The sequence below is a fragment of the Anneissia japonica genome, unplaced genomic scaffold (assembly GCF_011630105.1).
Source record: "Anneissia japonica isolate Jap-2015-1 unplaced genomic scaffold, ASM1163010v1 scaffold284860_len1800451_cov186, whole genome shotgun sequence".
Classification (NCBI taxonomy): Eukaryota; Metazoa; Echinodermata; class Crinoidea; order Comatulida; family Comatulidae; genus Anneissia; species Anneissia japonica.
In genome coordinates, this window is record NW_022706010.1 from 1,550,343 (window position 1) to 1,559,707 (window position 9,365).

At 33.9% G+C, this 9,365-nt stretch overlaps 1 protein-coding gene across 1 annotated transcript in view; it reads right to left on the minus strand.

Annotated features, from left to right (window-relative positions):
• Positions 1-896, minus strand: part of LOC117106011 — a 12,697-nt gene extending 11,801 nt beyond the window's left edge. Inside the window, exon 1 of the mRNA XM_033247326.1 lies at positions 696-896. The gene's annotated coding sequence lies outside the window, so the exon portion shown is untranslated. The remainder of the gene's footprint in view (positions 1-695) is intronic.
• Positions 897-9,365: the final 8,469 nt, after the last annotated feature.

Here is a 9,365-nt window from a genome sequence, read left to right on the forward strand (position 1 = left end):
GGGTTATTATATGTTTTGTAACGATACCATTTTACCTCCATTTCAGTGGTCTTCTATTATGCTATCTCACACTGAAAACGTTGAAAAAATGCAATGGCAAACTGAACTGGGGCCTGTTTTATTTCCACCGTTGGTGGCGTATTACTCCTGTTTACATTATGGCTTTGGCCATTTGGTCGTCTTTATTAATCCATCTGGCCGATGGACCATCTGCAAATGCAACGTTCAACGGTGCTAGGCAACTATGTAGGGACAACTGGTGGGCGAATCTGCTGTATATTAATAATCTATACCCTTTTCCTGGAAATGTAGCTAAAATGGTAAGACTATCATGACTCTGCGCAATAATACAAAATACAGTATCTGTCTCTTATACACATCTAGATGTGTATAAGAGACAGATATATAAGATAGGGTTTTAGTTCGGTATCTGTAGTTGAACGTCGAGCATTTCCTCCATGTTTGACACACTAGCCTACATACTCTATACAATATATCTGCTCAAAACAGAAGACTAGGTCACTAGTCCCACCATTTTATATATTATACAGAGTCGATATTTGTTTGCCCCAATAGAAAGAATGAAACGTACCATACTGCTTCTATTCTATAGGAGCCTTTTTGGTATAGGAATTAATAACATAGGCGCACCTATATTAAATTATTATCTTAAATTAACCAACAACGGGTCTCACCTGTATTTGTAGTCACACAACCATGGTCGAAATGCTTCCGTTGCTAAACTAAAGCTTACTAAAATTAGCATATGTGCTTAATTTTATATTTTTAAAATAATCCTTTTGTTTGTCTGCTGCGCGAGATCCAGTTGTTGATAATAGTGCTAACTTGTGATGACAGTTAACATCGTCTATAGCTTGTTGATCATAGATACCGACTCTTTTGTACTGGTGTTGTTAAGGCAACAAAATCCCCAGTGAGGTTCTCTTTGTGTTTCAAAAGGATTATAAAAAGGTCAAACGCTTGTAGTAAAAACCTATAAACTTGTCTGTGGAGAACTCCGTGACCCTGGCTATTATAAATCATTTGTACAAACCAAGTCATACGGAACTGGTACAGTATAATTGGAGGCTTTGGATCCCTAAATTACGGAGCGCCGTTTGGGACACTGCTAATTATGTCTTTAAATAGGCATTCTATTGTTACAGAAATAATTATGTACCAAATAATTATTACTGTCAAACTATTATGTGTACATAATTAATTCTGTTGTTACAGAAATAATTATGTACCACAAAATTATTACTGTCACACTATTATGTGTACATAATTAATTCTGTTATTACAGAAATAATTATGTACTAAATAATTATTACTGTCAAACTATTATGTGTACATAATTAATTCTGTTGTTACAGAAATAATTATGTACCTCAAAATTATTACTGTCACACTATTATGTGTACATAATTAATTCTGTTGTTACAGAAATAATTATGTACAACAGAAATATTGCTGTCATACTATTATGTGTACATAATTAATTCTGTTGTTACAGAAATAATTATGTACCACAAAATTATTACTGTCACACTATTTTGTGTACATAATTAATTCTGTTGTTACAGAAATAATTATGTACAACAGAAATATTGCTGTCATACTATTCTCTGTACATAATTAATTCTGTGTTAACGGAAATAATTATGTACTACAGAATTACTACTTTCTAACTATTCTGTAGTTCAGAATCAATTCTGTAGTACAGAATCAATTCTGTACTACCTACTTTTGTTTCTGTCACCAAAGAATTATTTCTGTTTTCACAGAAATAATTCTGTCCAGAACAGAAACAATTCTGTCCGCACAGAATTATTTCTGTCCACTCTTTACGCAAATTAGAAGGTGGAGTTTCCATCAAACATCCAATAAATTCATCCATGTCCAATATTGTCAACAGCCCTTTGAGACTAAGACAGTCTGTGGGTTTTCAGCTGTGCCATACTTGATTGACAGTGCAGTACTTGATATTGAACACCATTTCTTTTTCCCTCTTTTATTTACAAAATACATCCTACTTCATACTTCCATGTGGAAACAAATGCCGTATGATAATATTCATATGTATTCATTTAAGTGTCTGTTAATTACTACATTATATATTTAATAGTATGATTATTATTATTAGGACTACAGTAGTTTATTTACATTATGAATTCCATTAAAATGATTTACAAACACAGTCTACTTCCATGTGAAACCAAATACTGTATATGATAACATTAATTTTGTTAGATACCACATTGCTGCGTATACAATACAGGTCTCCCTCCATTTAAAGACCACACTTGGGACCGGGGTTTCCATGGTCTTTAGCAGATTTGGTCTGTAATTAGAATAATAAAAATAAAAGACATTTGTGAAGTTGGTATTTATTACTTGACCCCTCCAATTAGAGACCACCTCCAATTAAAAACCACTTTTTGTGGTTGCAAATTCACAAATGTCTTTTATCTTTACTTTTTTAAATTAGAGACCAAAGCTGCTAAAGGCCATGGAAACGCTGGTCCCAAAATGGTCTTTAATTAGAGGGAGACCTAATAATAATTAAGAAACTGTAGTACGTATTGTTGATATACATGTTATTATCTACGTATAAATATAAACTCTTATAAATAATTACAATAATGTAGTGCCTACGGTATTTATTACTTGAATTTTTAATTTTTTTAAATTTTAATTTGTTTTATTTTTTTTTACCATAGGCCTACTTGAACCATAATGTATTCTGTATTATAATGTATTTACTGTTTATATTAATTCTACTTTAATTGTCAGTGTACGTCCTACCAGGTAAGTAAAAGGCTTGGGAGTAATCATTTAGTTGGTGTATATTGGTTGGAATGCAAGGCAAAGAAGTGACCAATCTGGGCATATTGGTTGAAAACAATTCCCAAAAAACTGTTGAGGTCACATCTCATAGATAGTTGGTTTCATCTCTTTAATGAACAAACATTATTTTTATACTCTCTCAAGAATCCCCTTTTTTTATTTTTCAACTTTGTATATATTTTTCACTTGATTATTGGATAAAATAAACTACAAGAAAAATACACCTTACGGTTGAAAAATTGCAACAGAGTTTTTTGTTTGCACAGTGCATTTTCTTAAGGTCTCTGTATTAACATACTAAAAGGAATGTAGGTAAGAATGGCCCCGGAAAAAATGGCCCCAGAAAAAAAGGCCCCGGAAAAAATGGCCCTGGAAAAAATGGCCCCGGTAAAAATGGCCCCATAAGACAGGTAGGTAAAAATGGCCCCAATGAAAAATTCGGTAATAGAAAATGATATATTTTTTTTTAATCTTCAAATATTTAAATACTGTATAAGCAAAAATTGAATCAAGAAATAAAAAATGGCCCTCAATTATAAAATTCAAGAAAAAAAAAATTAATAATAAATAAATATATGCTGTAAAATACCCTGTAGTAAAAATTTAATTAATAAATCAACATAAAGAATATAAATATTTGAGAACTAAAATAAATTAGTTTTTAGCTCCTATGAGCAGCTCTGGGAGTAGGTCTAAGTATTTTTAAAAATTATTAATATTATTAGATATTATTACTGTATTTGCGGTCAATTATTAATATTATTATTATTATTAATGGCTCTGATGGGAGGCTCTAAAACATTGATTCGGCACCAGTTTTGAACGACGAACTTGCAGGGAATGTTATAAACCATTTCCGTGAAATTTGAAATAAAAATTTCCAATAACGTGGCGACTACCAACTATGGGGACTTTCAGAGGCCTAGCATTTCGCGGTACGTATTACCATGTCATGGATAACATCAACAATAAATCTAAATTGCTAACGAGCACAAACATATTAAAACGGAAAAAAACACGAAATGTTATATTGAAAACAAGTCCAAATATTAAATATCTATTTTTTTAAAGAATTGGAGCCTCTGGATGGCCAGAAATGACACTCTCAAGACAGTGCCAGACATGTCACATTTTTATTTTTTATTTCGACGACCTGTCAAATTGTGGGGGGGGGGGTCCTGAAGTGGTTTGGGATGTATGTAATTTTGTAATCTAATACACTGTGACAACTAAGTACAATTCAATTGGTCAATTTAAAAAAAAAAAGATTTTTTATTGGTTGAGAATCTATGCTGTAGCCAATAAATAAAAGCCTTTTGTTTTGAAATGCCATATAAACAACATGTCTAAAAGTCCAGGTGTTATTTATCTCTTGTTTATTTGGGAATAATCATCTATTTTAGGCAATAAATGGTTACAATACTGTAACTTACAAAGCAACTTTTGAAAAATAGTAACATTGCATGCGTTAAAAAAGATGCTGTTAAATTAGTATTAGAAACTTTTTAGTAGGAATACATATATACAGTACAGTAAAATGTACAATAGTCAGCGAGTTCGTTAAACAAGGTTTTAAAAAAGTCTCGCCTTGGGTACCATCTTTTTAAAGAAAATAATTAATTTCATTTAAAAAAACAAAAGTTACTGATTGATTAAATAACTCTATTTTAAATAAGAAATGATTATGCGCAGTTAAGGCAACATAGGACAACATTTAAAAGATCATTATATTAATGCTACTGAAACTGTTAATTATTTCAAGGTTTTATCTAAGTGCAAATCCGAGTTTGATTGCTTAATTAAACAAATGCTTTGGATCAAAGAACTGAAACCTACACTTAACAAACAAACTGATTCAGTCAAAGCCAAACTCTTTATCTAGGTAATCTGCTAAGAAGGGCTAATTATTGCTTAGCTTCAATGTGGCTCCACACAGTAGGCCCTATTGATATGTAAATTAATTAATTACTTCCTGTCACTGCTTGGTATTTTTGTTTTTAGTTTTTTCAATTTACTTGATCTTGAGAATGGTTCCATGATGGACCCGAAATGTCAATCTTTCTGTCATTAAATTTTGTTTTAAAAATTATGTTCTTAATTGATTTAATAAATAAAAGCCACAAATAATAATTTGATTTACTAAATTTCATTATGTGAAAATAGTTATGCTTTAACATAGATTAAAAATATGTTACGCCTTACTTATTTTTAATCTATGGTCTTTTTAATTAATTTTCTTTTTTTTGGAAATTCCGTAGTGCAGAGTAAATTTATCTTACCCCATTAGGTTTACAGTAATATGAAAAGAAAAAAAAATTAGTTTATACAGAAATAGTATCTAAAATGATCTCAATTTCCAAAGTTAAAGCAAAAGATCTAATCTAAACACACAATATTAGGCAGGATGTATTTGTTTGGAAAAGAACCCACTCTTTTGTGAAATTAGGAGGGTATCTTTGAATATTTTATCATTGAATGTTAATTCTTGCAAAAAGTAAAATGTAAATGGCTATTTGTTTGATGTTAGATTCCTTTTAATAACTAAATTATTTAAGATAAAAAAATGCATATATTGAATCAAGAAAATCAGTTTTAATACAGAATTTGATTATTGGGGTCATTTTTACCTACCTGTCATATGGGGCCATTTTTACCGGGGCCATTTTTTCCGGGGCCTTTATTTCCGGGGCCATTTTTTCCGTGGCCATTTTTTCCGGGGCCATTCTTACCGTACACCTACTAAAAGTCTAGAAAAGCCACATAGGGGAAGTGTGTTTTTTTTTCAAAATGGTCGCCAAAAATGGCTAGTTTTAACCAAAAATTGAAAAAAAACTTGATCTTTTCAACATACTTCAGCATATTTTTTTTTCTAAAATATATTTACAAATCCTAAAATTGTTCTGATGCATACAGGTACACATATTTGATGTGGGTATATATCATTAATTTCAAGATGGCTGCCACAAATACGACGACATATTTAGTGGTGTATGCATAATACGCCAGGCAGCTATTAGTGCAATATGGACGTTTTGGACAAAAGAACTTATTGCATGCTCCTTATGGTCATATCATTCAATTTTGATAGAAAAAATTTTATCGGAGGTTATTTGGCAGCCATATTAGATTTAAAAATGGCCACCTTATAAAACCTATGTATGGCCACCTTATAAATCCTATGAAACAACCCCTATTGACAATATTTTAAAATTACAAACGTAAGCTCTCAGGATTTGTGCAGGGACAACTCGTATTTCCCACACCAAACCTTTATTTTACAAATTTAGTGTTCTAAATGTATTTGACATAAATTACAAAACTACATTATGTTTTTATGTATCACTTTAGAAATGAAACATTACCCCCACATATTTATAATCTTTTTCAAAAACAACAGTCTGACATACATGATCATAATACTAGATTTGCCAAAAGTAACGTTTTATTTGAAAAATATACATCCTCTTCTGGAAAAAAAAAATCCATATTTTACACTAGTCTAAAATTATGGAATTCCTTAAAAACTTCCTTTAAATCGTTACCTAATCTCAACTCTTTTAAATACAATCTTAAAAGGTCTCTGGTTTAGGAGTATATGGCGGTAAGTTTCCTGGTCTATCTGTCTGTCAGTCATTCTTATTATACTTAACGGACTGCTTCCATAATATATGCGTTTGTTTGTGCGTGTGTTTGTATATATGTATAATTATGTATATATATATATATATTAACCCTTCGTATTTTGCACTGACAAACGAAATATAAAGAAACAAACGTATAACTGGTAGTTGATGTGTTTATTCATGAGGTTCCTGACTGCGAATCGTCACTTGACCGCTCAACTCATCATATATACTTTTAAACCAAAGAATTTCCACCTAATCACTATAACAGGCACATTAATCATAGGGTAAGGTAGACACTCAGTCTACCAAAATCTAGAAAACTTGTAAAATAAATACGTTTTCAATTACAGACTAGACCCACACCACTCTACATTGTCTTGGGACGGTAATTTATGTGGTAGCTGCCACATTCTTCAATAGGGTTGGAAACAAAATAACCTTCGATAAAGTAGAGAGTGGAAAAGTGTAAAATCAGATAAATGACACATGTCACATCCACCCTTCTTTTAAGAATATTTGACACTGTATACACGGGTACATCCGGGTGTTTAGAGACAACAATATGAGGGACAGATTCCCACTTGTTGGCTAATTTCTGCGTCCCAATAATGTGTTTGCGTTGCACTAACACGCGGTCGCCTGTTTGCAATGGTGAATCAGTCGCTCTCATATCATACGATTTCTTTTGTTTTTGCTTGCTTTTTGTGCCGATTCAGTGGCCGTTTTATATGAAAATTGCAACGTGTTGTGAAGTTGGTTAACAAAGTCTTCATATGAATTAGCATAATTTTCAGATGAAAGGCTTAGCACAAGATCAATGGGCAAATTAGGATGACGGCCGAACATTAAAAAAAATGGAGCATACCCAGTAGAATCATGCCGGGTTGCATTGTAGGCGTGGACCATGGGACCGACAAATTCTTTCCAATTTTGTTTTTGACAAGTATCTAATGTTCCCAACATGTTTAATAGGGTGCGGTTGAATCTTTCGGTCAAGCCATTGCATTGTGGGTGATAGGGTGTAGTTCGAGTTTTATGTATGCCGCATAATTTACATAATTCTTTTATTAATTTACTTTCGAAATTTCGGCCTTGGTCGGTATGAATTTTTCTGGGGAGTCCGTAGTTAAGGATAAAATTTTCCCAAAGTAACTTTGCTACCGTTTCCGCTTTTTGGTCTCGTGTTGGGTAAGCTTCGTACTTCGTAAAATGGTCAGTTATAATTAGAATGTTTTCGTACCCGCCTTTAGATCGCTCTAGTTTAAGGAAGTCCATGCCTACTATTTCCATTGGTTCGGAGCTAGTAAGGCTTACCATTGGTGCCTTAGAATTAATTGTAGTTTTTCGGAGAGAACAATTTTTGCAATGTTGACACCAATCTTTTACATACTCCGCCATTCGAGGCCAAAAGAACCTTCTTCTCACTACAGGTCAAGTGTACGTTCGAAACCAAGATGACCACAATCATCATGCAAACTAGTTAGCGAGAGCTTTCGAAATTCATCTGGTAAAACGAATTGGTACGTTATATCATTCCTTACACACCTAGCTCTGTAAAGTATATCATCTCTTAACCGTAGTTTATTAAAATGTCGCAAATATAAGTTCAGTTCGCGCGAGTAAGTTTTTCTCCTGTCTGGTTTGTTATTATGTTCAAGTAGGAATATTACTTGGGCAATGAGTGGGTCGTCTCTTTGAGCAGAAGCTATCTCCCGTTTGGATACATGGGGTAGTGCTAGTGGAATAGTCGCTGAAGAAGAAGTACATTTAGTGGTAGCCTGGGAGACGCCAAAGTAGTTGCAATGGGCATTGATGGGTGGGGTAAATGGGCGGGGGTCGATTAAATTTCCATCACAGACAGCCTGTACTACTTGTGGAGTAAGATGAACAGTATCACTAGGGGAAGTCGGGGATGAACTTGGGGTGGGAATATCGGAATATTTCCGAGAAAGGGCGTCAGCTGCATCATTGTTTTTGCCAGGTACGTACTTAATACTGAATTCAAATTGTGATAGGGCAGCGACCCATCTCTGACCTGTGGCATCTAATTTTGCAGAAGTCGTTACGTATAGAAGGGGGTTGTTGTCGGTATAAACGGTAAATTCGTTAGCTAAAAGATATTCACAGAATTTGTCGGTTACGGCCCACTTCAGAGCGAGGAATTCTAGCTTATGAGCAGGGTAACGGGATTCCGCTGGATTTAATCCTCTGCTCGCATAGGCAATAACACGTTCAGATCCGTCCTGCACCTGACTAATTACCGCGCCGAGCCCAACCCCTGAAGCATCTGTGCGGACTAGAAAGGGTTGTGCCTAATCAGCATAGGCAAGAATTGGGACTGAAGTCAAAAGATGTTTTAAAGTATTAAAAGCCTTCTCACAATCGCTGTCCCAGATAAAAGGTGGACTTGCGCAGCGTTTTTTATTCTTTTTCTTTCTCTTTGGGTCTCCGGAAGTTAATTTATACAATGGCGCTGCAATTTTGGAATAATCCCTAATGAATCGACGATAGTATCCGGAGGCAATTTTTTTGCTCGTACGAAACATTTGCATGAAACTTCACTCGGGCCATCTCGGATTGACTCGAGTGAGTATGATACGAGGAACAAGAGCAAACACTTCGCAATGTCGTGACGCTCGAGTTTTACTATTATTGCTCTTTCTATGTTTACCTACGGTAGGCCTCTGAAATTTCACGGACTTATGCGATGTACAGTACGTCACTGTGTAGCTAACTGTTACCTTCTTGGATGTTATTAAATGTTAGTATATTATCTACAACAACAGCAGCAGCGTAGTACCTCCTGTTATAAAGTGTAGATGGGTAAAGTTATACCAAAGGCTACATAGAAAGAGGATAAACTATAATAGGCCTAACTACAGGCTGAGA